Source organism: Camelus ferus, chromosome 7 (genome assembly GCF_009834535.1).
Source record: "Camelus ferus isolate YT-003-E chromosome 7, BCGSAC_Cfer_1.0, whole genome shotgun sequence".
In the NCBI taxonomy this organism is placed as follows: domain Eukaryota; kingdom Metazoa; phylum Chordata; class Mammalia; order Artiodactyla; family Camelidae; genus Camelus; species Camelus ferus.
This window is the reverse complement of record NC_045702.1, coordinates 31,305,321-31,321,115: the sequence shown is the minus strand read 5'-3', so window position 1 is coordinate 31,321,115 and position 15,795 is coordinate 31,305,321. Positions and strand designations below refer to the sequence as shown.

General features: G+C 37.2%; 1 pseudogene; it reads left to right on the top strand.

The window, feature by feature from the left end:
- The first annotated feature begins 15,414 nt into the window (after positions 1 to 15,414).
- Positions 15,415 to 15,587, top strand: LOC116665130 (annotated as a pseudogene).
- The last annotated feature ends 208 nt before the right edge of the window (positions 15,588 to 15,795 follow it).

The window sequence follows — 15,795 nt, the reverse complement described above, 5'->3', positions numbered from 1 at the left end:
CAAAGCAAAAACAAAAAAATTTATTCACATAAATAATCCTACTGATTATAATGAACATGGATACTTTTTGATCTTTGAATTATTTGGCTAGCTTAATATAATTTTGAACAAATTAAATGAGCAGAAGTAATAGGAATAGTCAATTCAAAGTGAAGGATGAAATAATGTGTGGGTCGTATTGGAGGAGAAAAATGAACCTTCTAGATTCGTAGAGAAGGAAAGTCCCTTGAAAGTCGTCCAGTCCATTCACCTTCATTTTAGAAATGAGGAAATTGAGGCTAAGAGAATTACCAGTTTTTCTCTTGTCATTTCTTTGCTTACGTTAAGCTTATATATAGATTAATATATTATTGCTTGTGTTAGCAAAGGTACTCGCTTCTCTAACAGACAAAAATGAGTTTAAAAGTTAGAGAAGTTTACAATTAGGTGATTTATTTTATTATGAGTCCAAATTAAAGGATATCCAAATGTCTCTGTCACTTAATTTTGTATCTGTGCTGGATTTTAAACTGCATAAAGAATAAGTGAATACAGATATTTGAAGATGCTAATATCAACAAAATTAGAAGTATTTGAAAATCTCTTCCACCCCATGATGTATGAATGTTTTACCAGTGTAATTATCTGTACTGTGCACCTTGAAATAGAGAGAAGGTAAGTGCCTGTGATTAGGCCCTATTATACATACTGAACCTGTTACAACACATCTGATCTCAAAATGGGTTTGTAGTAATAAATACTTTATCAAAAAATGTATACTAAAAGTAAACATTTGATTTAAAAACTATAATGGTAAAATACATTTAATCACAAACATGTTAAATAAATAGATTCTATCTTCTAACAAATACTAAAATAAAAACATGGGATGTTTGATATATGATCATATGCTGATTTTTTCCCCTTTCATTAATACTAAATGTTCAAGAGTTTGGTACTTACATTTCACCCTCTAATTGAACATTTTAACATCCAAATGACAGAAACTTCAAATATATTGTTACTATAGTGAACATTATTTAAAATACTTTAAACATCATACATATCCAGGCAGAGACTTTTATTCAACACCATGAATAAAAGATATATTCGTATTTGCCAGTGAGATTTGGGCAAAGAAGATTAAAACTGCTGAAGGACATAGTTTCTTGGTACTCTAGAATATAGCTAGGTCTACATAAAAGACCCTAATGAAATGTCTTCATCTTGGGGGGCTAAGTAAAAAGTCAAAATAAGATTGAAAGTTCCCTTGGTCTCTGAGACATACATACAGAACTACTCTGGGACATTCTGGCACCTACGCTGTCATGAATTATTTACATGGATCCATATAATCTGGGTGTAGGCACAGAACTAAAGACTTTTGAGAGTCCTTAAGATTAAGAGAGAAATGGAGTCAGCATTCTTGGTTCATTTTGATGTGGAATGGAACCTTGGACCCATTCTGGAATACTCTCAGCAGCTCGAGGGAAGGCTGCAATGAGATTGGGAGAAATTATAGCAGAGGCATCGAGGGATGGGCTTTGGGATCCTACAGACCGGAATCCCACTTTGAACCCTAGCTTTTGACATCTTGGCTAAATTACTTAATCTTTCTCAGCCTTTGTTTTCTCATCTGTAAGCAGTAACGTCACTTGTAAAAGGTTATTGTGAGGATAAAATAAGATCATCTACGTAGAGGGCTTCACACAGCACAAGCCACACTGTAAATTCACAGTAATTCTATTCATTCAACAAATACTTCTATGGATTGGTAGAATGGGCTACATAATTTACGTGCTCATTGGAAAATGAAAATGTGGGCTTTTTTGTTCAAAATGCAGAAAAAAATGCCATTAAAATTAGGAAAATGTTAACACTTTTTCTTTCTTCAGTGATCTTTGGTGATGTATCTTGTTTTTTTTGTTTTTGCAATTTGCTGTTCTAATTAAGCAAAAAATTAAAATTTTAATTATCAGCATGAATTTTACTATTCATTTTTATATTGTGCAATGCCATTTAAAATGGAAGTATAGAGCATTTACTCCATATCTGAATTTAGTATTTCATACTAATTCGTATTCCATAGCTCATACATGCATGCATGTATTTTGTTCTTATAGAGCGGTAGAAATACTGCACAAAACTAAGTCAATTGTTTTTATCTCGCTTCTTACCATGTACACATTATACCAGTACTCTCTCTTTTTGCCCTGAGTAAGGAAGGACCAAATAGAAAAGGAACTATGTGTTTCCCTATCTTCCCTTTCCTAGTAAGTCATTTTTTATGTAGGTGATGGACTAAGGAAGTAATAAGATACTGTTTCCTTGATCTTTCATGCTTCTTAGAACACCATTGTTCTTTGTGTTTTTGAAGCAAGTTCTGGCTTGCATAGAAAGCATGACCTCCTGGGGCTGTCATCATCCCACTTAGCTTGTAAGTAGCACCCTTACCTTATAATCACTTTGAGTCTGAATGCCCATGGATGTGGGTCCATCAGAGCTTTGTGCTTATAGGGCATCACCAACATACCATGAGAAGGGGCAACAAAGAAAGGGAGACATGTATATTGAGTGCATTTCCCCTGCTCACAAGCATGCTTTGTTGTCCCATTACCCTTTACTTAAAAAACACAAGTTCAAAGGTTAAATTATCATTTTTTAAATGGTGGCAGCTGAGCCTAAAACTAAGCAGAAGGTCAAGTGCAGCTGCACAAGTTGTTTACCCATAAAGCCAGCTCCATAGATTAGGTATTGTCTTGTAAATGTGCTGAGATGCTGTACTGAACAGTAAAGGACATGCTATTGTTTCATGGATTTACAGGGAAATGAAGAGATTAAGTAAAGAAAATTCAGAGAGTGACAGTGTAATTAAGAAAATAAAATAAGAAAAAGTGTTGATTGAATGTTACAGATCAGTGATTAGATGGGCCATTTAAATTGGGTTGTTAAGAAATACTTTTCTTGGGAGCTGACATTTGAGCAGATACCTATGTGACAAAAGGTGCTAGACATACAAAGATGTTGGGGAAGCAAGTTCCTGGCAGAAGGAATAACGAGCACCATGTATCCAAGGGGACAATGAGCTTGGTGAATTGCACTGCTGCTTGTAGTGGTATAGTGTAGCCTGCTGGTGTCTGGCACCTTGCTGCTCCACATGTGGTCCCAGGACCACATCACCTGCCTCACCTTTGAGCTTTTTACAAATGCAAGAATTTTGCCCCCCTTCTCCAGACTCACTAAATAAAAATCTGCATGAACAGAATTCTGCATTTTTAGCAAGACCCCAGGTGATGCACATTAAAGTTTGAGAGGTACTGAGCTAGAGGATCAGAGTGTCTGAAATCTAGTGAATCAGTGCAGTGAGCTTGGAGAGGAAGTTGGGGCTGGGTCTTAAAGACTTGATCAACTAGAGAAAGGAATTTAAGTTTTCTTTTAAATCTGAAGGAGACTATGGCAGAGTTGTAAAGAGAGTGCATTTGGGGGCCATGAAGATTTTCAGGCTTGAGAAGCCTAGAAAGGGTAGAGAGATGCTAAAAGGAGATGTGGGAACAATTTACCCCTTTCCAAATTGCACTGAGGTTTCTCACTGGTGGAAATGGCACAGAAAAGCCATACACCTCACTTAAGTGTTCCGGTCCCACACACAGACCTCCAGCAAAGCACATAGATTGTTGTTATCACGGTATTGTTTTGCATTTATATTTCTCCCTTTTCTACTAGCCAAAAATTCTTCCATAGCATAAACCACATTTTGACCTCCTTTGTACCCTAAGGTCTTTGGCAGTGCAATAAGCATTTATTGATTAGTATTGATTGATTAAGTGTGAGTTAAAGATACAGGAGATTTGGACATTCTGATAGGATGCTAGCCTATCCTCAGCTCTTCATTTTCTCATGCTTTGAGCACATCAACTTAAATAATGCAGTGGTAGGAGACAAACGCTGAAATGTTTGAATGTATGACTTTTTAGTTGAATAACAATATATTTTTAACTTGTTAAAGCTTTTAAAGGAGACATTATAATTCTTTGATGCCATTTTGCGGTCAAGCATTTGTTCCCTGAAATTTGCTGTAAGAGCGCAGGAGGGCAGCGTTGAAGAGTGGCCAGTACACAAACCATGCAAATGGCAGACACCGTCCTCCCCGTCAACCCCCATGCTTGGACCTGTTAGCAGTAGTCCTTGCCGTCTTCTTGGACTCTTGCTTCCTAAACTTGGAGTCCATCCTTACCTAGAAAGGTTCAAGAAGCTCTGATGCGGCCATTCCCGTCTCTGCCCATGGGAAGCCTGATCTCCCTCTGCCCAGGAGGGATGGGGTCTTATCTGCTATTTGCTGTTGTTTCTGCTAATGATTAAAAGCTGACTTACAATTGACCTTGTAATCCAGTTTATACAACTACAAGAGAATATTTAAAAAGAATTGATTACTACTTTTTCTTAAGGAAGTATGACAATCTTTTTCTCTCTTACTGCTTGATTAACGTGTGAAATCTTCCTGGCATCCCTGTTTACCTTATCTGAAATAGGATTACAACATTTTTTTGAATTAGTGAATCATGGTTTGATTAGATAGTCTGAATCACATTGTACTATAAGGTTTTATTAAATCTAATTTGATTTCCCTGCTGCCAGCATAGAGAACAACAACCACAAGAAAGTGGCTATCAGTGTTATTTATTGTGTCTCAGGGCCAACCATTCTTTTGCTTTCATTATTATAAACTATACTAACTTTAAAGCTGAATTTGTTTAAATCACCCTTTAAGGTAACAGGCTCCCTTTTTCATCAGTGAGTTTGGTTTGTTGGCATGGATTCACTCCTGAGCACATAATCACTAGTAACCTGTGAGTAGGGGTCAAACATTATGTGCTGGAACAGGGTGTCAGCTATGACTAGTTAATGGATGCTTCTTCCTGCTCTAGACATCCATCATCCCCATGGCTGTATCCTCACCAAAGGACTAGAGTTTCTATTCCTTTTGTTCCCAGTCACTAGGTACAATAAACATGTTTCTCTCGGAGATTTTATCAATGTCAGATTATCAACACGAAATTCCTCAGGCAGAAGACAGACTTTGAGGTGGTGAAGAGTTTTATCTGTGTGTTTTGCACGTGTGTAAGTAGAAAGAAGATGGAGATGTCTTGCTGTTCCAGCCACCCGATGTGATACCTTTGCTTTTTGGTGCTAATCAAGCTCCTCAGGAGTTTATATGGCAGGTTTTAAAAATTAGAGAAATAGAAATTGAATCTATAAATAGTAAGTTACTAGAAAAAAATAGGCATCAGAAAATTAGCCAATCTCACCTTGCTGTGTATACTGCATGTGTAAAATCCTGAATGGATGAAAACCTTTGTGTTCCATTTACTTATATGACAGCCATTCTCAGTGCTTTCAAATTTGTCTCTGAATGTTGTATGACTGTTAAGCTACAGGGCTTTACCCCTCTACTGAGAAAGTTTACTGCTGAGGCCATTTAACCTCATGCCAGATTCCGGAGCATGGCTTTTTCTATGGTGGGAAAAGATTAAGTGGTTACAAGATGAGCCCTGAATCAAAGCTTGCTTAGGTCCTCTGACTTGCAGCCTGGAGTCCTACTTTCATGCCTGAATCCCTGCAGTGACTGGAAATGCTTTCCCTGGACCTGTTTTTCTCTGCTGGGGCTTCCCTCTCCCACTGGGTCCAGCCAATCCCAGTCTCCCCACCTGCCCTCTCCCTAGCCAGTGCTGCCACCTCCCTGAGTGCTCATGTGTCCACGCAGACTTAAGATAATCCAATTCTTAGACTTCATTCCATCGCTTTAACTAACAATGCTGCCTGTCTCTTGTGGTTCTAGGCTGATCTTTAGTTTAACGTTCTCATTTCCTCACACTGAAAACACCAGCCCTTGGCGTTTCTCCCCTGATTAGCACCCCAACCTCTATCTAACTATATGGATATAATTGGATTTTTTTTTTGTGTGGTTAGGCTCTGTCTTTGTCCATCGTATTGCTTGTGCTTGAATTGTGACGGGGTAGACAGTTTCTAAGAACTCTGGTTGTTGCTACACCATAATTCATGACAAAAATTAATCATCTTGGAAGACTTCATTTAGAACATGTGATAAAATTGATAAGAAATCTAGATAATAATTTCTATCTTGGATACTTGCTATGTACCAGGTATTTTGCTAAGCATTTTGTAAATATTGGTTAGCGTATATAATGTCCTCAGCCTCAGCATAATCCTTTGAGGTAGGTGTTACTTCTCACAGTGTACAGATAAGACCCAGAGTGATTGAAACACACACCAAGGCCACAGTCAGTAAATGCAGAAAACACTATTTGATCCTTAGTGTCCAAGTACAAAGTACATGTTCTTAACCACTAAGTTAATGTGCCTTAAAGGTAATGTGTATTTTGGTTTATTACTGGCTTATATTGCCTTCTACTCCAATAAGATTGCATTAATAAAGTTTTACTATAGATTATGTGCTGTGAAACAACCCCGAATGTCTGATGGTAAAGTAACAGAGTGGATTAAGGCTATTCTCTCTAAAAATCTCTTTTCTCTGTCATATCTAAGCTACTATGTGGAAAAAGACAGTACTAGGACTGTTTTTCCACTTCAGTCACCAAACACTTCTTCTAAATACCAGACACAAAAATAACTGGAGCGGGTGAACATGTTTTTTTAATTTTAAAAAACATTTATTCCTTGTCTAGATATAAAAATCAAGATAGCTTTGACATTAAAACAATAACAACAGTTGGAAATAAAGACACAATGAGAAATAGAGGTTGATGGCAGAAATCAAGCTCCTTAGCTAGTAGAAGGAAAGAGAAAAGGGAAACCTGTAGTGTTACCTAAGTTTTATTGTCTCAAAAAAGCAGGTTATACACTCCTCAGACATCTAATTAGACCAGATGTTTTCTGATTTTAAGAAGTCATCATGAAGGTTCAAGTGGTTTTCTCTGACACCAATAGAAGGAGAAGGATGCTGTGTTAAATCTTAAAAAGAGAAAAGATGATTAACGTTTGGTGAATATGTATTTGGGCATAGCTTCACGTGAGGCACTTTCACATTGCTTACGCACATCCTCCCCAGAAATTTCTACTCCGTACCCCGATCCTGGCACTTACTGAAATTATACTTTTGTTCCTCTGTGCCCTGCTAGACAACTCATTAAATATAGAGATTTCTTGATCTTTTTTTTTCTTATCATTCAGATCTCTGTCAAATGTCTACCACCTAGATGGGATCTTTTCTATTGTTTCTAAAGCAGCCATATTCCCACAAAGTCACCTGTTCCTTCTCCCTTATTTTCTTCATAGTTCCTGTTACTTAACCTGAATTTATATTGAATTCATTCTTGATTTCCTTGTTTATTTTCTGAATATTTTACTGAAGTAAAAGCTATGAGGACAGGAAATCTGTCATCCTTGTTCAAAGATTTATCTTCAGCACTTAAGACAATGACTAACATACAGTATATGCTCAAAATAAATCTCAGGTCAATAATGAATGAATTTTTTTGTACGTAAATCCAGCACGAAGCGCAGTATCTAATAGATACTCTAAATATGTTTGCTGAACTGAACGGAATTTCTAAAATTACCTAACTGGTGAGGAAACTGGGCTTAAGGAAAGTAAGTAATTTTCTGAAGGGCACATACTTAAGAAGTAGAGAACCTAGAACAGGAGCCCAGGTGTGTGCATGCCTTGTGCAGCACTCACCAGTGCTTCAGGGAGCCTGTGAGAATGGAGTCCAGGCATGCGGATCTCTGGTAACTCAGCTTATTAGAGGAAGAAGTTTAAAGAATCTTGACAGGTGAATGGTTAATCTCAAATGAGTTTGACAAGGATAGAATGGAAGTCAATTTATTAGTTATTTCTCTGTATTATTAACTGAAAGGAGATTGGGTTTACCAACTAGATATGGGTGATGCAGAATTAATATTCTCTTATAAAAGTTGAAGAACTCAAAATACACTTTCTTTGAATGGGCCAGCCCACTTGCATGTGGAAGTGGGTCCAGGAAGTACCTTTTGGAAAGACTAAGTTTTTCCTTAGTAGGAGCCTTGAAACTACTCCAGCTCTTAGGAAAAAAAAAATGTACTTGATATAACATGTTTTATTGCTTTATTATATGACATGGAAAAGGAAAATAGTCCTGAAAAATATTAATGGCACATTTTAATAGTAGAAGTGAGTTGACCAGAAATATTTCTATGTGCCCTGTGAAATATTTAATTCTTTGGAAAAGTAGTTTATGCAGATGGCCAGTTGAGATGAGTGGGCTGCAAAATGCAGTCAAAGTGGATGAGTGAATTGACCTGCTGAATGCGTTTTTTTTCATATTGTTTACGTGAGTAATAATGTTTACCCAATATACATGATGGTAATTCTGACTAGGCTGCTGCTTCTGACAATAGTTAATAACTACTGTCAGCTGCTGCTGAAAGTCTGCTCCCAGTTAGACACAATAAAGAACACGCGTCAGCAGAGAAAGAGGCATGATTTCCTGGTACAGTGGAGTCAGCATACGCTGTAAAGTCAGTGCAGCCTACTTTCAGATTTTGATTATGACACTTACTTGAGGACAAATAGGAGGAACTTACCTCTCTCTGCCTCATAAAGTTGTTCTGAAAGGAAATGGAGCAGTATATGTGAAGTATCTGCCTAACCTAGTGCTTGCCCAAAGCAGATGGGTCTCAAGAAGTCTTTTATAACCTAGGTACAAACACCAAAATTGTATGTCTTATATTTGGCCTGAGCCAAACCATTAGTGGAGAATTTGATCTTCATTTGTATCTCTTTAACATGAAGTGCACCCTAATTCAAAGCTCACTGCAGTGTTTCCTAAAGCCCCCCTTGTTTCCTCCACAATTTTTCATGTCCCCCCAGCTTCTCTGGTGCTTATCATTTAGCACCCTTCATCTCTCAAATCACAACTAAAAATATTTTTTTCTATACCCAGTTCATGTAGTTACTGAATTTATTTCATTCATAGTTGGTGCCTGCTAAGTGCTAGGGACAAGTAGCCAGTTGCTTATAGGGAATTACATGATGATACCCTCCTACATAATAAAAGTAAATCAAGGCATTTAGCCTTCAATCCAGGACTGGGCCAGAGCAGGGGTTGTAGGGAATTTGATTTGAAGATTGGAGAATGAGCTTATCCTGGGCTACTAGAAACTGAAAAACTCTTCCAACCTGCCAAATTCTTCTCAGCATCTTGACCCATTCAAACTTGTCTTTGGTGTGTGGCTGATAGCCAAAGAAAAAATCAGAGAGATCCATTTAGGCTACAGAGAAGTCCAAGGTTGCTTAACAAATCTTGGCTATAATTGGTTTCTTCTTCAGCTTTGAAGTAGAACAAGACCCGTCCTTCAAGTTGTGTTCTTCTGCCTGCTGATGAAAGGCTTGTGGTGAACACAGGGTTGGAGCACTTTCTACCCTCTTACTGTTTTGCAGCTATAAATTCCAGCCTCTATCCACTCTGCTGTGTACTTATTCTAGGTAATGTCTTCCGAAGAAATCAAGTTAAGATCACTTTACATCAGAGAATCCTCTCAATAGGTCCTTACTTACTCTCTGCTATTTCTCAGCATTTAGAACCTAATACTTTGGCAGCATTTGGATTCCATGAGTATTCAGGATTTGAAATCTCTGCCCCTATCTCAGGCACAGTGTTGCCTGAAATTCTTTGTTTTCTGGCAGGAAGTAGCCACTGTGAGTACTTCCAAAGCCTGCTTAATTGCAGACCACAAGATGGCAGCCATGTTCCGGGCCTTTCATTTCTGCAGATGTATGGGGCAGCCTCCCTCAGCCACTGTGAGTAGCTCTGATAGTGATGTCTTCTCTGTATCTAAACTATGTCTGTAGAGATTGAGTTTAAAAATTAATTTTCATCTTGTAGCTTCATAAGTGAATTTTGAAAGTTATACATAATGCTATGAAGATCTGGTTTTCTTCCTAAAAGTTCCAATCATTCTTTCTAAAATATCTAGATATTCTTCCCCCAAAATAGAAATTCTAACATCTGTATTGTACCTACCATGTCTCTCTAATGTTGAGGTTGTATTCTTAGAACCATAACATCTAGTGTTTGGATAAAGGGCACATTTTCCCCCACAAAATTCCAAAGGTAAGGTGGACTATTTCTCTGACTCGGGTTGAGAAAGTAATGCTTTAATATGGGATGTAGTTACACATATCGAGCTAAAAGTCGAGCTCCTTAAGGAATACCCAAAATATAAAAGTTGGGACCCGATAAGAACCCACTATTTTTCTCTTGCTTTATTGACATATACTTGATATATCACATTGTATACATTTGAAGTGTATGATGTTATGCCTTGATACACATATATATTGTAAAATGATTACCCTAGTAAGGTTGGTTAACACATCCATCACCTCACATAACTATTTTTTTGGTGGTGGTAACATTTAAAATCGAGTCTCTTAGCAATTTTGAAGTATGCAATACAGTACTGTTAACTATAATCACCATGCTATACATGACATCCCCAGGATTTGTTCATCTTGTAACTGGAAGTTTGTGACACTAACCAACATCTCCCCATTTCCCCCATGCCCCCAGCCCCCGGCAACCACCATTCTACTCTCTGTTTCTCTAAGTTTGGCTATTTTTAAAATAGATTCCATGTGTAAGTGAGCTCATACAACATTTAAGAGCCTACCTTTAATAGAGTTTTATTCGAGGAAGCATGATAACATTCTCAACAGCCCTTTCCTTTATGTTTGTCTTGCACCCTATCACCTGCTTCCACTAGGAAATGGTAATACTTGACTTTGAAAAAAAAGTGTGTATGTCTATTCTGAGCTTATGTCAATATTTCATATAGTGCCTCAAAGAGCAAGATGACTCCTAACTCTTCTGCCATCAGAACAATTTTGAAGTCAGTTGTCCTAAACTGTTCGATTCCCCAGTTTGTAATCACTTCATTCCTCCTACACTGGTTCCCTCCTCTTCCTCAATGTCTTTAGCTAAGGGACAGGAGGTGTTTGTTGTCACTCTCTGATAAAGGATAGGGATCTGTTCTTCCTCAGCCCATGGTGGATCCAGAGTGTCCCTCTTTTCCTGCTCCCTCTCCAGCCAGTGCCATCAGTCTCAACACATACATACACACACACACACACACACACACACGCACACTTAGGCCCAGAGACACACGAATGCAGCGCACATGCACACTCAGTTCCACCGCATTTCCGTGCTGCTGTCCTATCTCCTTTCTCATCTGTCCTTTTTTGTCTCCTTTCTTTTTCTGTGGTTGTTTGGCAGTTTCTCTTTTGAGCTTTGTTTTCGTCACTGATATTTGCAAAATAGAACGCAACTGGATTGGTTTAACATGAAAGGCTAGGTTAGGTTATGGATCAGTGATTTCCAAACCCAGTGCATTATCAGAATCCCAGTGCAAGGTTAAAGAACACATCTTGGCAGGTCCACTCCCATAGATTAGTAGGTCTGGTGTGAAATCCAGGTACCTCTACTTAAAAAAGATTCCACGGGTGATTCTAATGGCCAAACCCTGTGCCTTTTAGCCTCAAATTCCCAGTGCCTAGCTCAGGGCCTGGTTAGCAGATGTTAGTAAACGTGTATTGTATTAATTACACAATTATTAATTAATTGATATAGCAAATAGGAGTGATAGTTGGTGACATTTACCACTGTATTGTAGAGAATAAAGTTAAATATTCCACAAGGAAGTTAAATATTCACACAAAAAGCTTGAAAGAATTCTGGGTCCATCAGCAATAAACACATTTACTTCAGCAGGACTCCCCGGGTCTTTTAATATGCTAGGTAAAAAATGAAGCTTCAAGAGCTGTATACATCATCCAGCTAAGTTGACTCTGCATCTGTCCCTTTAAGTTACTTTTTATTGTATTTTGTTTCAGGGAGCATCTTGGTGGGCCAACGTCACGTAGAATACAGTTTGGGGAAAGCTACTCTAGGATACTGACAGTCAGCTCAGATACTGACAGAGCTGTCTGATGCCATGCATCTCTGTGGGTTGTTTGGATCAAATCTTTTCAACTCTGGCTGCATGTTGGAATTACTTGGGGAACTTGGAAAACTCACAGATGTCTGGGTCTCATCTGAGACCAATTTAATCAAAATCTCTGAGGGTAAGGTGTTAGAATTATTTTTAAAAATTTCTCAGATGATTCTGATGTGCTGATGAGGTTGAAAACAATTGTGTAGAAACTGTAAGCAAAATGTTAAATATATCCTAAGTTATTGGCTGCCAATAATAGCTAACATTTATTGTTAATTTTGTGCTAAACATTTTCCTGATGTATGCGCTAACTAAATCCTCATGGTTATTTTATGAGGCAGATACTGTCATTGTCCACGTTTACAGATAACAAAACTAAGACGTCAGGGAGAAAGAGCAATTTGCCCAAGGGCTTGCAAGTAGTAAATTAGGGGCTTCCTGTCTAGGCGCTGAGATTCCAGAGCTTGGACATTTAACCATCGCTTCTCTAAACTACTTTTGGCAGACTCTTGATGCTTAGAACTAAGCCATTATCTTCATTTACATACTGAAATGCTAACAGGAAATCTAATTAACTTCAGTGCTAAGTTCAGTTCGTCTACCCACAAAATCAAACACTTTAGAATTTTGACCACAGTAATATACTTTTGCATTTTTTAATCTACTCTATCAGAGACTTCTGTTAATAGTTGTACACACAGAACATAACGAAAGTTGTTCCTTGTCCCCCACCTCCCACATTTGACAGTGAAATACAGAATTGATTTAGACCAAATCTTTATGGGGGTAAAGAGATACTAAGTCTGATTCAGGTAGTCAAAATAACTCAGCCCTGCTTTCTCTTGAGTCATAAAATTTTATTTGCTGAATTCACGTCAACTAAGTATAAAAAAATTTTTTAATCTAATTATCATTCCCTTATTATAGCAAAACCTCACTTGAATGGACTTCAAATAATGGAACTTTTAAATAATTGGGGACTTTTTTTTTTTTTAACATTTTATTTCTTCCTCATTGAGAAGCAAAGGAAGATCAGGTAATTTGAAATCAGAGGCCTTCAAAAGGTGTATCACTATTGTTCTCTCTTCTGAAATTCTATTCCACTAATTATCAGCATATTTACATAATATTAGTTGTCTCCTGGAATCCTTTAGAAATCAACACAGAGCTGGTTGGTGTGACCTCAGAATCTGGAAGACAGCTAATCTTGCATTTGGAATTTAGGACATGGAAACTTGTATTGTTATTTATTCTTCTTTCTCTCTTAAGCATCCACACTGTTGCTGCAATTAGATATTAAGTCTCTAGGGTTTGTACATTCTTTCCCTTTTGATTCCCAGCTCCTAGCAATACACACATAAGGACGGTTGGGTGACAATGGGAGGAATACAGAACTCATCTCCCATGCAGCTGGCTTCGACAACTGAAACATACAAGCAAATTGATATTCTTCAGGCATTTTAAGGTCATGAATCAATAAAAATTATTAAATTATTATTGACACATTTACTATGCAATATTTACAATACTATTTTTGATACTCATTTAAACATTTAAGCTATTACATAGTGTCATTCTTTCTCTGTATTTATACTCTATTAGTATTATAGGTTATATTGTATCTCCACCCTCCCCAAATTCATACTTGAAGTCCTAACCCCCAGTATCTCAAGATGTGATGGGATTTGGAAATAAGGTCTTTAAAAAGGTAGTTAAGTTGAAATGAGGTCATTGGGGTGGGCCCTAATCCAATATGGTTTATGTCTTTATATGAAGAAGAGATTGGGATACAGACAGACTCAGAGAGATTATGTAAAGACACAGGGGAAAGAAGCCATCTACAAACCCAAATAGAGGCCTTAGAAGAAACCAACCCTGCCGACATCTTGATCTAGGACTTCTGGCCTCCAGAGTTGTGAGGAATTTAATTTCTGTTGTTTAAGTCTGTGGTACTTTGTTATGGCGATCCTCACAGACTACTGCAATTAATTTAGCCCATTATAAGTTTATGGGCAGACTTGTTGTTCCAGGTAAAATAACAATGTCTTACATTTCTTTAGTGCTTTTAGTGATTCAACATTTTACTTCGTGGTCTTTTGGGGTTTTCATAACCCCTGGACAGAATGCAAGGTAGATCTCTATTTCTTCTTGTCTGCTTTCTTGGAACGCAATTTAACCCAAAATGAACAAAGCAAATGGTGTCTTTTCTAATAACTAGGTGTAAAAATGTAATTCATTTATGTAAAAATGAATTTTTATTTAGGAACCTTGAAAAACTAGCTTTCTAGTTTGAAAGGAAGAAAGAAAGGATTCTTTCCAAAATATACACAACAAAATGTGAGCATTTAGGGACTGAGCATGATGATTTTTGCTGTCGCACTAAAGCTCAGATTAGCCATGGGAGGGCCGTGGTGCAGAACCAGGCCTTTTTGGTGATAGACATCAGATCTAGAGGTGTGTGTGGGCTCCCTGGGTTTGGAACATTACAAAGATTAGGATGTTCTTCAAAGTACCTGAAAACTTTTACTGTGTACTAAACATAATTTTTAAAAAAATTGGCCTTTGAATATGTTCTTATAAAAGAATCCCATACCAGTTATCAGTAAATACCTATAATTTAAAAGGGTCTAATTTTGTTGTCTAACGGAAGTTTTCTGTATTTAAATATTTCTTTTTTTCCCTTCTGTCATACAGTGTCTTTTAGTTTTGCCTTCTTCTCCTTTGACAAACTTCACATTTCTAACCCGAGCTCAGTAGCTTTATCCCTTTAAGTTCACCACTTATAAAATGGGTAAAATAATACCACTTGCTTCGTAAGTATTGTGTTAATGTTGCAGAGGGTGAAACACATCAAGCGTTTATTAGCTTGATGTCCACATTCTAGGAGCTCAAAAAATTGTGGGTATGATTATTAATAATAACAATGAAAATATCTTTCATAGGTCTCTATGCATATAACTGTGAATCCACATAAATTATCATGTGGGGTAGTTATAAAACAACTTTGATATCCCTGAAATACATCTTCAAGATATAGTTAAAAGATCCTTCAGATGATATAAAGGGAAGAGTATTTCAGATAGTGTGATGAAAAGCTGTTTATGTGCAGTATTTTGCTTAATCTTGAGAAAAAACTTCTGAATTGGTAGTATTAATTCCTTTTTACAGAAGTGAAATCTGGGTCTCGGTAGGATTATTCATGACCTGCCCCCAGCAAAATCAGGCTGTTAGAAGTTATGGAAGTTCAGTTCTTAGAAACAATAAGCAGTATGTGTGTGTGTGTGTGTGTGTACATATATATATATATATATATATATATGTTTAAAATATATGTATATATTATTTATGTAAAAAAATCTGTCTGAAGGCAAATAAATAGATAATGATGTAATTCATATCTAAAAAAAAAAGTTAGGGAAGCTCAGCTTTGGGCAGCAGCAGGGTCATAGCCAATGAGGTTTATCTGAGGCACGATTATTGTTAATTGAAAACTTTTCCCAATACCCCGCCGTGATGGCTTGAAATACTCAGGCTTTCTGCCATAGTTGAATTTCTGGGATTTTTAACTGGCCATTCCGGTTTGTTAAGCTCTAAAACAAATCACAACATAAAATTTTTGCACAATGTACTGTTTATTTTATTACTTTCTATTTTTCAGTAAATAAACTGTAATGATATACTTGGGGCTCTTAACCTTTCCTGACCGGGAGTCATATTGGTAATTCAACACCTAATTCTCTCCCACTTCTGAGATTTCTCTTACAACACAGGCGTTACATCAGCTGCTTCTGTGAGGGACATCAT